The sequence below is a fragment of the Salmo salar genome, chromosome 13 (assembly GCF_965601325.2).
Source record: "Salmo salar chromosome 13, fSalSal1, whole genome shotgun sequence".
NCBI lineage: Eukaryota > Metazoa > Chordata > Actinopteri > Salmoniformes > Salmonidae > Salmo > Salmo salar.
This window is the reverse complement of record NC_138303.1, coordinates 110062501-110077944: the sequence shown is the minus strand read 5'-3', so window position 1 is coordinate 110077944 and position 15444 is coordinate 110062501. Positions and strand designations below refer to the sequence as shown.

At 40.6% G+C, this 15444-nt stretch overlaps 1 protein-coding gene across 11 annotated transcripts in view; it reads right to left on the bottom strand.

Annotated features, from left to right (window-relative positions):
• The window catches only part of LOC106568540 (transcription factor 4), a 420186-nt gene that overhangs the window by 191380 nt on the left and 213362 nt on the right, over positions 1-15444 (bottom strand). The window lies entirely within an intron of this gene.

Here is a 15444-nt window from a genome sequence, read left to right as displayed (position 1 = left end):
GGTTGGAGTATAGGGAGGAGAGAGGAGGGTTGGAGTGTAGGGGGAGAGAGGAGGGTTGGAGTATGGGGGAGAGAGGAGGGTTGGAGTATGGGGGAGAGAGGAGGGTTGGAGTATGGGGGAGAGAGGAGGGTTGGAGTATAGGGGAGAGAGGAGGGTTGGAGTATAGGGAGGAGAGAGGAGGGTTGGAGTATGGGGGAGAGAGGAGGGTTGGAGTATAGGGGAGAGAGGAGGGTTGGAGTATAGGGGAGAGAGGAGGGTTGGAGTATAGGGGAGAGAGGAGGGTTGGAGTATAGGGGAGAGAGGAGGGTTGGAGTATGGGGGAGAGAGGAGGGTTGGAGTATAGGGGAGAGAGGAGGGTTGGAGTATAGGGGAGAGAGGAGGGTTGGAGTGTAGGGGGAGAGAGGAGGGTTGGAGTATAGGGAGGAGAGAGGAGGGTTGGAGTACAGGGGGAGAGAGGAGGGTTGGAGTATGGGGGAGAGAGGAGGGTTGGAGAATAGGGGGAGAGAGGAGGGTTGGAGAATAGGGGGAGAGAGGAGGGTTGGAGTATAGGGGGAGAGAGGAGGGTTGGAGAATAGGGGGAGAGAGGAGGGTTGGAGTATAGGTAGGAGAGAGGAGGGTTGGAGTACAGGGGGAGAGAGGAGGGTTGGAGTATGGGGGAGAGAGGAGGGTTGGAGAATAGGGGGAGAGAGGAGGGTTGGAGAATAGGGGGAGAGAGGAGGGTTGGAGAATAGGGGGAGAGAGGAGGGTTGGAGAATAGGGGGAGAGAGGAGGGTTGGAGTATGGGGGAGAGAGGAGGGTTGGAGTGTAGGGAGGAGAGAGGAGGGTTGGAGTATAGGGGAGAGAGGAGGGTTGGAGTATAGGGAGGAGAGAGGAGGGTTGGAGTGTAGGGGGAGAGAGGAGGGTTGGAGTATGGGGGAGAGAGGAGGGTTGGAGTATGGGGGAGAGAGGAGGGTTGGAGTATGGGGGAGAGAGGAGGGTTGGAGTATAGGGGAGAGAGGAGGGTTGGAGTATAGGGAGGAGAGAGGAGGGTTGGAGTATGGGGGAGAGAGGAGGGTTGGAGTATAGGGGAGAGAGGAGGGTTGGAGTATAGGGGAGAGAGGAGGGTTGGAGTATAGGGGAGAGAGGAGGGTTGGAGTATGGGGGAGAGAGGAGGGTTGGAGTATAGGGGAGAGAGGAGGGTTGGAGTATAGGGAGGAGAGAGGAGGGTTGGAGTGTAGGGGGAGAGAGGAGGGTTGGAGTATGGGGGAGAGAGGAGGGTTGGAGTATGGGGGAGAGAGGAGGGTTGGAGTATGGGGGAGAGAGGAGGGTTGGAGTATAGGGGAGAGAGGAGGGTTGGAGTATAGGGAGGAGAGAGGAGGGTTGGAGTATGGGGGAGAGAGGAGGGTTGGAGTATAGGGGAGAGAGGAGGGTTGGAGTATAGGGGAGAGAGGAGGGTTGGAGTATGGGGGAGAGAGGAGGGTTGGAGTATAGGGGAGAGAGGAGGGTTGGAGTATAGGGGAGAGAGGAGGGTTGGAGTATAGGGAGGAGAGAGGAAGGTTGGAGTACAGGGGGAGAGAGGAGGGTTGGAGTGTAGGGGGAGAGAGGAGGGTTGAGGGGTAGGGAGGAGAGAGGAGGGTTGGAGTATGGGGGAGAGAGGAGGGTTGAGGGGTAGGGAGGAGAGAGGAGGGTTGGGGTGTAGGGGGGAGAGAGGAGGGTTGGAGTATACAGTGAGGGTAAAAAGTATTTGATCCCCTGCTGATTTTGTACGTTTGCCCACTGACAAAGAAATTATCAGTCTATAATTTTAATGGTAGGTTTATTTGAACAGTGAGAGACAGAATAACAACAAAAATATCCAGAAAAAACGCATGTAAAAAATGTTATAAAATGATTTGCATTTTAATGAGGGAAATAAGTATTTGACCCCTCTGCAAAACATGACTTAGTACTTGGTGGCAAAACCCTTGTTGGCAATCACAGAGGTCAGACGTTTCTTGTAGTTGACCACCAGGTTTGCACACATCTCAGGAGGGATTTTGTCCCACTCCTCTTTGCAGATCTTCTCCAAGTCATTAAGGTTTCGAGGCTGACGTTTGGCAACTCGAACCTTCAGCTCCCTCCACAGATTTTATTTGGGATTAAGGTCTGGAGACTGGCTAGGCCACTCCAGGACCTTAATGTGCTTCTTCTTGAGCCACTCCTTTGTTGCCTTGGCCGTGTGTTTTGGGTCATTGTCATGCTGGAATACCCATCCATGACCCATTTTCAATGCCCTGGCTGAGGGAAGGAGGTTCTCACCCAAGATTTGACGGTACATGGCCCCGTCCATCGTCCCTTTGATGCGGTGAAGTTGTCCTGTCCCCTGAGCAGAAAAACACCCCCAAAGCATAATGTTTCCACCTCCATGTTTAACGGTGGGGATGGTGTTCTTGGGGTCATAGGCAGCCTTCCTCCTCCTCCAAACACGGCGAGTTGAGTTGATGCTAAAGAGCTCCATTTTGGTCTCATCTGACCACAACACTTTCACCCAGTTGTCCTCTGAATCATTCAGATGTTCATTGGCTTACTTCAGACGGGCATGTATATGTGCTTTCTTGAGCAGGGAGACCTTGCGGGCGCTGCAGGATTTCAGTCCTTCACGGCGTAGTGTTACCAATTGTTTTCTTGATGACTATGGTCCCAGCTGCCTTGAGATCATTGACAAGATCCTCCCGTGTAGTTCTGGGCTGATTCCTCACCGTTCTCATGATCATTGCAACTCCACGAGTTGAGATCTTGCATGGAGCCCCAGGCCAAGGGAGATTGACAGTTCTTTGTGTTTCTTCCATTTGCGAATAATCGCACCAATTGTTGTCACCTTCTCACCAAGCTGCTTGGCGATGGTCTTGTAGCCCATTCCAGCCTTGTGTAGGTCTACAATCTTGTCCCTGACATCCTTGGAGAGCTCTTTGGTCTTGGCCATGGTGGAGAGTTTGGAATCTGATTGATTGATTGCTTCTGTGGACAGGTGTCTTTTATACAGGTAACAAACTGAGATTAGGAGCACTCCCTTTAAGAGTGTGCTCCTAATCTCAGCTCGTTACCTGTATAAAAGACACCTGGGAGCCAGAAATCTTTCTGATTGAGAGGGGTCAAATACTTATTTCCCTCATTAAAATGTAAATCAATTTCTAACATTTTTTACATGCGTTTTTCAGGATTTTTTTTGTTGTTATTCTGTCTCTCACTGCTCAAATATACCTACCATTAAAATTATAGACTGATCATTTCTTTGTCAGTGGGCAAACATACAAAATCAGCAGGGGATCAAAAACTTTTTTCCCTCACTGTAGGGGGAGAGAGGAGGGTTGGAGTATAGGGGGGAGAGAGGAGGGTTGGAGTGTAGGGAGGAGAGAGGAGGGTTGGGGGTAGGGAGGAGAGGAGGGTTGGGGTGTAAGTGGGGAGAAGGAGGGTTGAGGGGTAGGGGTGAGAGGGGTAGAAGACTGGGTAAGGCTGTGACGGTCATGGAATTTTGGATGACGGTAATTGGCCAGCCAAATGACAATGGTCTCCGTAACAACCGTTGAAATAGAAAATAAAGTTAGCAGTTGGGGGGGGGGTGGTGGGGGGGGGCGGCCTTGGGGGGCCTTGAGAAACTGTGCTGCGCCACTGGTGTACCTATGAGTTTACCAGTCAAATATCCAGGGTTAGAGGTTCCAAGCATAACACCTTGCTTGTTTCAGGGGAAACTAAGTTTCATCAAGTTATTAACGGTTCATGTTATCAGGGGGGTCTGGGGTAGAGGAGAGGGGTCTGGGGTAGAGGAGAGGGGTTCTGGGATAGAGGAGAGGGGGTATGGGGTAGAGGAGAGGGGATCTGGGGTAGAGGAGAGGGGGTCTGGGGTAGAGGAGGTCTGGGGTAGAGGAGAGGGGGTCTGGGGTAGAGGAGGTCTGGGGTAGAGGAGAGGGGATCTGGGGTAGAGGAGAGGGGGTCTAGGGTAGAGGAGAGGGGGTCTGGGTTAGAGGAGAGGGGGTCTGGGGTAGAGGAGAGGGGGTCTGGGGTAGAGGAGAGGGGGTCTGGGGTAGAGGAGAGGGGGTCTGGGTAGAGGAGAGGGGGTCTGGGTAGAGGAGAGGGGGTCTGGCTCACTAAAACAAAAGTGTCTCATTGTCTATCAGGCATTTTTTCAAGCAAGCGGTAACCCGGCAAACAAAGTGGCAGTACAATTCTCATGCCTCTCTCCTCCCTCCTCCCCTCCCCTCCTCCTCTCCTCCTCTCCTCCTCCCCTCCTCTCCTCCTGCCCTCCTCCTCCCCTCCTCTCCTCCTCCCCTCCTCTCCCTCCTCTCCTCTACCCCTCTATCTTCCTCTCCTCCTCCTCCTCTCCTCCCCTCCTCTCCTCTACCCCTCTATCTTCCTCTCCTCCTCCTCCCCCTACTCCTCTCCTCCTCTCCCCTCCTCCCCTCCTCTCCTCTACCCCTCTATCTTCCTCTCCTCCTCCTCCCCCTACTCCTCTCCTCCTCCCCTCCTCTCCCTCCTCTCCTCTACCCCTCTATCTTCCTCTCCTCCTCCTCCCCCTACTCCTCTCCTCCTCCTCCCCCTCCTCCTCTCCTCCTCGACTCCTCTCCCTCCTCTCCTCTACCCCTCTATCTTCCTCTCCTCCTCCTCCCCCTACTCCTCTCCTCCTCCTCCCCCTACTCCTCTCCTCCTCCCCTCCGCTCCTTCCATCCTCCCCCTTCCTCCTCTCCTCCTCCTCCCCCTACTCCTCTCCTCCTCTCCTCCTCCTCCCCCTACTCCTCTCCTCCTCCCCTCCGCTCCTTCCTCCTTCCCCCTCCTCCTCTCCTCCTCCTCCCCCTACTCCTCTCCTCCTCCCCCTACTCCTCTCCTCCTCCTCCCCCTCCTCCTCTCCTCCTCCCCCTACTCCTCTCCTCCTCCTTACTCCCCCTACTCCGTCTCTCCTCTTCCTCCCCTACTCCTCTCCTCCTCCACCCTACTCCTCTCCTCCTCCTCCCCCTACTCCTCTCTCCTCCTCCCCCTCCGCTCCTTCCTCGTCCCCCTCCTCCTCCCCTCCTCCTCCCCCTACTCCTCTCCTCCTCCCCTCCTCTCCTTCCTCCCCCCCTCCTTCTCTCCTCTCCCCCTCCTCCTCCTCCCCCTCCTCCCACTCCTCCTCCTCTCCTCTCCTCTCCTTCCTCCTTTTCTCCCCCTCCTCTTCTCCTCTTTGTCCAGTCTCAGAGCTGACGATCTGTTGTACCCAGCTGGCATCCAGCGCCTGATATTAACCAAGATAAATGACAAAGCACCTGAACAGAGGAGAGAAGAGAGGATCCATCCTGTGAAGGATTTTGGCTCCTAGCCTTGGTATTTAGAGCACAGGGGTATTACAGCATCCCAAACGGCACCCTATTCCCTATTTAGTGTACTACATTTAATAAGGGTCCTGGTCAAAGTAGTGCACTACCCAGGGAATAGGGTGCCAGAGGACATTAAGGTACGCCTAATTGACAAATAATAATACAAACGACTCCACCACTAAAGAAAAAAGGAGTGAACTGTTTTGAAGTAAAACCCAAATAAATAAAGAAGAATGTCTGCTGATAGTAAAACCCTGGCTGGACATGACAGTAACATTACTGGATGCAAGACAGACAGAGACAAGAGAGGCAGAGTGGAGATCCCTGTGGAGAACAGGTCTTCCCTACAGACACTTGGCCACGTGCAGTAGGAGCGCCAAAAGGTGCTTTTCAAGTCCCACAAAAGCCCTTTGATGAGTGGTGTTTGATATGCCCTCTATAGAGAGAGGTGGGAGTCCCGTTAAAGGACGTGAAGAGATGGAGTCAGTACACAGAGATAGGAGCTGAGGATGGTATCTGATCTACAATGGGTATCTAAACCCCTTAGAGTCTACAGAAACCCCTTAGAGTCTACAGAAACCCCTTAGAGTCTACAGAAACCCCTTAGAGCCTACAGAAACCCCTTTGGGTCTACAGAAACCCCTTTGGGCCTACAGAAACCCCTTAGAGTCTACAGAAACCCCTTAGAGTCTACAGAAACCCCTTAGGGTCTACAGAAACCCCTTAGAGTCTACAGAAACCCCTTAGAGCCTACAGAAACCCCTTTGGGCCTACAGAAACCCCTTAGAGCCTATAGAAACCTCTTAGAGTCTACAGAAACCCCATAGGGCCTACATAAACCCCCGGGTGGCTCAGTTGGTAGAATGCTTGAAATGCCAGTGTTGTGGGTTCGATTCCCACGGGGGACCGACGCATGCAACCACTACTACTGTAAGTTTCTCTGGATAAGAGTGTCTGCTGAAATGTACAGGTTAGCTTGAGGCTCTAGGGGGTTGGCCTGCCTGCACATGTTGGGACTCTTCTTACAGTCCTGTGCAGTGGGGGAGAGAAGAGGGGCAATGCAGGAAGGAGTCATCAATTATGAGGAAGTGCCAGCGAAGCACGGAGCACCTGGCTCCAGTGGATGAGCCAGCCTGCCAGCCAGCCTCAAATATCTTATTATTATCTATCCTGATGCCTAATCACTTTACCCTGCCTTCATGTACATATCTACCTCAAATACCTTATTATTATCTATCCTGATGCCTAGTCACTTTACCCTGCCTTCATGTACATATCTACCTCAAATACCTTATTATTATCTATCCTGATGCCTAGTCACTTTACCCTGCCTTCATGTACATATCTACCTCAAATACCTTATTATTATCTATCCTGATGCCTAGTCACTTTACCCTGCCTTCATGTACATATCTACCTCAAATACCTTATTATTATCTATCCTGATGCCTAGTCACTTTACCCTGCCTTCATGTACATATCTACCTCAAATACCTTATTATTATCTATCCTGATGCCTAGTCACTTTACCCTGCCTTCATGTACATATCTACCTCAAATACCTTATTATTATCTATCCTGATGCCTAGTCACTTTACCCTGCCTTCATGTACATATCTACCTCAAATACCTTATTATTATCTATCCTGATGTCTAGTCACTTTACCCTGCCTTCATGTACATATCTACCTCAAATACCTTATTATTATCTATCCTGATGTCTAATCACTTTACCCTGCCTTCAGGTACATATCTACCTCAAATACCTTATTATTATCTATCCTGATGCCTAGTCACTTTACCCTGCCTTTATGTACCTCAAAAACCTTGTACCTCTCCATATTGATCTGGTACTGGTACTTCCTGTATATAGCTCCACATTGATCTGGTACTTCCTGTATATAGCTCCACATTGATCTGGTACTTCCTGTATATAGCTCCACATTGATCTGGTACTTCCTGTATATAGCTCCACATTGATCTGGTACTTCCTGTATATAGCTCCACATTGATCTGGTACTGGTACTTCCTGTATATAGCTCCACATTGATCTGGTACTTCCTGTATATAGCTCCACATTGATCTGGTACTTCCTGTATATAGCTCCACATTGATCTGGTACTTCCTGTATATAGCTCCATTCTTGTGTATTTTATTCCTCCTGTTAATATTTTTATTTGTATTATAATTGTTTAACTCTGCATCATTGGGAAGGGCTCATAAGCATTTCACGGTTAAGTCTACACCCGTTGTATTCACATGTGACAAATACAATTTAATTTCATTTGATGTGTGTGTGTGTGTGCATGTGTCTGTGTGTGTGTGCATGTGTGTGTTCCTGTGTGTGTGTGCATATGTGTGTGTGCATGTGTCTGTGTGTGTGTGTGCTTGTGTGTGTGCATGTGTGTGTGCATGTTTGTGTTCCTGTGTGTGTGTTTCTGTGTGTGTGCATGTGTCTGTGTGTGTGTTTCTGTGTGTGTGTGTTTCTGTGTGTGTGTGTCTGTGTGTGTGTTTCTGTGTGTGTGTGTGCATGTGTGTGTGTGCATGTGTGTGTTCCTGTGTGTGTGTTTCTGTGTGTGTGCATGTGTCTGTGTGTGTGTTTCTGTGTGTGTGTGTCTGTGTGTGTGTTTCTGTGTGTGTGTTTCTGTGTGTGTGTGTCTGTCTGTGTGTGTCTGTGTGTGTGTGTCTGTGTGTGTGTGAAGACGGAGAATCCAAAGAGCAGCTGGTGTGTTATGGGATAAGAAGCTGACGTCAAAATGCCACAGTCAGGCTTGGGGACCATGATGAGGAAAATCTGTAGCACAGTGGAGTGTGTTGTGGTCTCGGCCCGTTGAAATACATGGGGTTGATCACAAGGAGTGTGACACACACACACACACACACACACACACACACACACACACACACACACACACACACACACACACACACACACACACACACACACACACACACACACACACAGGGTGTGACTGCCTCTCCAGCGACTGTTCTCACCCCCCCTGTCTCTCGCTCTCTCCTCCCTTCTCTCTCTCTCTCTCTCTCTCTCTATCCTCCCTTCTCTCTCTCTCTCTCTGTCTGTCTCTCTCTCTCTCTCTCTCTCTCTCTCTCTCTCTCTCTCTCTCTCTCTCTCTCTCTCTCTCTCTGTCTCTCTCTCTGTCTCTCTCTCTCTCTCTCTCTCTCCCTTCTCTCTCTCTCCCTTCTCTCTCTCTCTCTCTCTCTCTCTCTCTCTCTGTTCCGTGGTACAGCGCTGCCATCCTGGGCAGTTCAAAGCGGTTCGCTTTAATTAGCTTAATCACGCTTCGGTTGATAAATAAATAGAAACCATTTAAGAACACTTAAAACAGAATCAGACAGTACATTTCACCTGGCAATATCTGTCGTCTTCAGGAACCAATTAAACAACTGCAGGACTGAGACAAAGACTGTAGCACACAGCAGCCCAACCATCCAGCGCCCCACTACTAACAGGAGAGAGGGAGAGAGAGCTCAGAGGACCAGGACAGGCAGCTCAGAGGACCAGGACGGTTATCTCAGAGGGCCAGGATGGCCAGCTCAGAGGACCAGGATGGGCAGCTCAGAGGGCCAGGATGGGCAGCTCAGAGGGCCAGGATGGGCAGCTCAGAGGACCAGGATGGTTATCTCAGAGGGCCAGGATGGGCAGCTCAGAGGACCAGGATGGTTATCTCAGAGGGCCAGGATGGGCAGCTCAGAGGGCCAGGATGGGCAGCTCAGAGGACCAGGATGGGCAGCTCAGAGGACCAGGATGGTTAGCTCAGAGGACCAGGATGGTTAGCTCAGAGGGCCAGGATGGGCAGCTCAGAGGGCCAGGATGGGCAGCTCAGAGGACCAGGATGGGCAGCTCAGAGGGCCAGGATGGGCAGCTCAGAGGACCAGGATGGGCAGCTCAGAGGACCAGGATGGTTACCTCAGAGGACCAGGATGGTTAGCTCAGAGGGCCAGGATGGGCAGCTCAGAGGGCCAGGATGGGCAGCTCAGAGGACCAGGATGGTTACCTCAGAGGACCAGGATGGGCAACTCAGAGGGCCAGGATGGGCAGCTCAGAGGACCAGGATGGGCAGCTCAGAGGACCAGGACGGTTATCTTAGCGGGCCAGGATGGGCAGCTCAGAGGACCAGGACGGTTATCTTAGCGGGCCAGGATGGGCAGCACAGAGGACCAGGATGGGCAGCTCAGAGGGCCAGGATGGGAATCTCAGAGGACCAGGATGGGCAGCTCAGAGGGCCAGGATGGGCAGCGTGTGTGCATGTGTGTGTGTGAAGACGGAGAATTCAAAGAGCAGCTGGTGTGTTATGGGATAAGAAGCTGACGTCAAGATGCCACAGCCAGGCTTGGGGACCAATGACACACCTGCAATATATATTTTCATGCAAACACAAACTTAAAGCTGCAATATGATACATTTTGGGCGACCCTACTACTTCCCGTTCTTAAGTTTTAGCATCTTTTACTTTCAGTTTTGTACACCAGTGTCAAACAAAAGAAAATACATTATCTGTGGTTTGGAAAATATATTTCACAGCGGTTAAGTACAACGATTCGCAACACTATACTTGCTTGTTTTGTCACATGAATTGAAATTCTGTGAACTATTAGAATTAAAGTAACCAGGAAATGGAGGGGTGACTTCTGCATTGTGCATATTTAATGTAAAGAAACCCTGGTATGATATACAAAAAGTGTGTTATACAACAATATATAAAACTATGTAACATAATATAGAACTATATAACACTATATAGAACCATATAACACTCTATAACACTATATAGAACTATACAACATTATAAAGAACTATATTTTTACATTTACGTCATTTAGCAGACGCTCTTATCCAGAGCGACTTACAAATTAACACTATATAAAACTATATAACACTATATAGAACTATATAACACTATATAGAACTATATAACACTATATAGAACTATATAACACTATATAGAACTATAACACTATATAGAACTATATAACACTATATAAAACTATATAACACTATATAGAACTATATAACACTATATAGAACTATATAGAACTATATAACACTATGTAAAACTATATAACACTATATAGAACTATATAACACTATATAGAACTATATAGAACTATATAACACTATATAGAACTATAACACTATATAGAACTATATAACACTATATAGAACTATAACACTATATAGAACTATATAACACTATATAAAACTATAGAACACTATATAGAACTATATAACACTATATAGAACTATATAGAACTATATAACACTATATAGAACTATAACACTATATAGAACTATAACACTATATACAACTATATAACACTATATAAAACTATATAACACTATATAGAACTAAATAACACAATATAGAACTATATAGAACTATATAGAACTATAACACTATATAGAACTATATAACACTATATAGAACTATATAACACTATATAAAACTATATAACACTATATAAAACTATATAACACTATATAGAACTATATAGAACTACACAACACTATATAGAACTATATAACACTATATAGAACTATAACACTATATAGAACTATATAACACTATATAAAACTATATAACACTATATAGAACTATATAACACTATATAGAACTATATAGAACTATATAACACTATATAGAACTATAACACTATATAGAACTATAACACTATATAGAACTATAACACTACATAGAACTATATAACACTATATAAAACTATATAACACTATATAGAACTATATAACACTATATAGAACTATATAGAACTATATAACACTATATAGAACTATATAACACTATATAGAACTATATAACACTATATAAAACTATATAACACTATATAAAACTATATAACACTATATAGAACTATATAGAACTACACAACACTATATAGAACTATATAACACTATATAGAACTATATAACACTATATAAAACTATATAACACTATATAGAACTATATAACACTATATAAAACTATATAACACTATATAGAACTATATAACACTATATAAAACTATATAACACTATATAGAACTATATAACACTATATAGAACTATAACACTATATAGAACTATATAACACTATTTAGAACTATATAACACTATTTAGAACTATATAACACTATATAGAACTATATAACACTATATAGAAGTATATAACACTATATAAAACTATATAGAACTATATAACACTATATAGAAATATATAACACTATATAACACTATATAGAACTATAACACTATATAGAACTATAACACTATATAACACTATATAGAACTATAACACTATATAGAACTATATAACACCATATAAAACTATATAACACTATATAGAACTATATAACACTATATAGAACTATATAGAACTATATAACACTATATAAAACTATATAACACTATATAGAACTAAATAACACAATATAGAACTATATAGAACTATATAACACTATATAGAACTATATAACACTATATAGAACTATATAACACTATATAAAACTATATAACACTATATAAAACTATATAACACTATATAGAACTATATAGAACTACACAACACTATATAGAACTATATAACACTATATAGAACTATATAACACTATATAAAACTATATAACACTATATAGAACTATATAACACTATATAAAACTATATAACACTATATAGAACTATATAACACTATATAAAACTATATAACACTATATAGAACTATATAACACTATATAAAACTATATAACACTATATAGAACTATATAACACTATATAGAACTATAACACTATATAGAACTATATAACACTATTTAGAACTATATAACACTATATAGAACTATATAACACTATATAGAAGTATATAACACTATATAAAACTATATAGAACTATATAACACTATATATAACTATATAGAACTACACAACACTATATAGAACTATATAACACTATATAGAACTATATAACACTATATAAAACTATATAACACTATATAGAACTATATAACACTATATAAAACTATATAACACTATATAGAACTATATAACACTATATAAAACTATATAACACTATATAGAACTATATAACACTATATAGAACTATAACACTATATAGAACTATATAACACTATTTAGAACTATATAACACTATTTAGAACTATATAACACTATATAGAACTATATAACACTATATAGAAGTATATAACACTATATAAAACTATATAGAACTATATAACACTATATAGAAATATATAACACTATATAACACTATATAGAACTATATAACACTATATAGAACTATATAACACTATATAAAACTATATAACACTATTTAGAACTATATAACACTATATAGAACTATATAACACTATATAACACTATACAGTACCATATAACACTATATAACCCTATAAAGAACTATATAACACTATATAACACTATAAAGAACTATATAACACTATATAACACTATATAGAACTATATAACACTATATAGAACTATATAACACTATATAGAACTATATAACACTATATAGAACTATATAACACTATAAATAACTATATAACACTATATAACACTATATAGAACTATATAACACTATATATAACTATATAACACTACATAACACTATATAACACTACATAGTACTATATAACACTATATAGAACTATATAACACCATATAACACTATATAGAACTAAACTATATAACACTATATAACACTATAAAACTATATAACCTATATACTGTATTATTGACTGAATGTTTTGTTTATTCCACGTGTAACTCTGTGTTGTTGTCGAATTGCTATGCTTAATCTTGGCCAGGTCGCAGTTGCAAATGAGAACTTGTTCTCAACTAGCCTACCTGGTAAAATAAAGGTGAAATAAATAACACTATATAGAACTATATAGATCTATATAACACTACATAGTACTATATAACACTACATAGAACTATATAACTAATAACACTCTATAACACTATATAGAACTATATAACACTATATATAACACTGGTAGAGCATGGTGTTTGCAACGTCAGGGTTGTGGGTTCGAGTCCCACGGGGGACCAGTACGAAAAAAAAAAAAAAGAATGTATGAAATGTATGCATTCACTACTGTAAGTCGCTCTGGATAAGAGCATCTGCTAAATGACTAAAATGTCAAATGTAAAATATAGAACTATATAACACCATATAACACTAAATAGAACCACATAACACTATATAGAACTATATAACACTATATAGAACTATATAACACTATATAGAACTATATAACACTATATAGAACTATATAACACTATATAGAACTACATAACACGATATAGAATTATATAACACTATATAGAACTGTATAACCCTATATAAAACTATATAGAACTATATAACACTATCTATAACTATATAACACTATGTAACAATATATATAACTATATAACACTATATAACACTACACAGAACTATATAAAACTAAATAAAACTATATAACAATATATTTACATTTACATATGCTCTTATCCAGAGCGACTTAGTAGTGAATGCATACATTTCATACATTTTTTTTCTCCGTACTGGTCCACCGTGGGAATCGAACCCACAACACTATATAAAACTATACAGAACTATATAGAACTATATAACACTATATAGAACTATATAACACTATATAGAACTATATAACACTATATAGAACTATATAACACTATATAGAACTATATAACACTATATAGAACTATAACACTATATAGAACTATATAACACTATATAGAACTATACCACTATATAGAACTATATAACACTATATAACACTATATAGAACTATATAACACTATATAGAACTATATAGAACTATATAACACTATATAGAACTATAACACTATATAGAACTATATAACACTATATAACACTATATAGAACTATATAACACTATATAGAACTATATAACACTATATAACACTATATAGAACTATAACACTATATAGAACTATATAACACTATATAACACTATATAGAACTATATAACACTATATAACACTATATAGAACTATATAACACTATATAAAACTACATAACACTATATAGAACTATAACACTATATAGAACTATATAACACTATATAACACTATATAGAACTATATAACACTATATAGAACTATATAACACTATATAACACTATATAGAACTATAACACTATATAGAACTATATAACACTATATAACACTATATAGAACTATATAACACTATATAACACTATATAGAACTATATAACACTATATAAAACTACATAACACTATATAGAACTATAACACTATATAGAACTATATAACACTATATAACACTATATAGAACTATAACACTATATAACACTATATAGAACTATAACACTATATAGAACTATATAACACTATATAGAACTATATAGAACTATATAACACTATATAACACTATATAGAACTATAACACTATATAGAACTATATAACACTATATAACACTATATAGAACTATATAACACTATATATAACTATATAACACTATATAGAACTATAACACTATATAGAACTATATAAAACTATAACACTATATAGAACTATAACACTATATAGAACTATATAACACTATATAACACTATATAGAACTATATAACACTATATAGAACTATAACACTATATAGAACTATATAACACTATATAGAACTATATAACACTATATAGAACTATATAACACTATATAGAACTATATAACACTATATAGAACTATATAACACTATATAACACTATATAGAACTATATAACACTATATAGAACTATATAACACTATATAGAACTATAACACTATATAGAACTATATAAAACTATAACACTATATAGAACTATAACACTATATAGAACTATAACACTATATAGAACTATATAACACTATATAGAACTATATAACACTATATAACACTATATAAAACTATATAACACTATATATAACTATATAACACTATATAACACTATATAGAACTATATAACACTATATAGAACTATATAACACTATATAGAACTATAACACTATATAGAACTATATAACACTATAACACTATATAGAACTATAACACTATATAGAACTATAACACTATATAGAA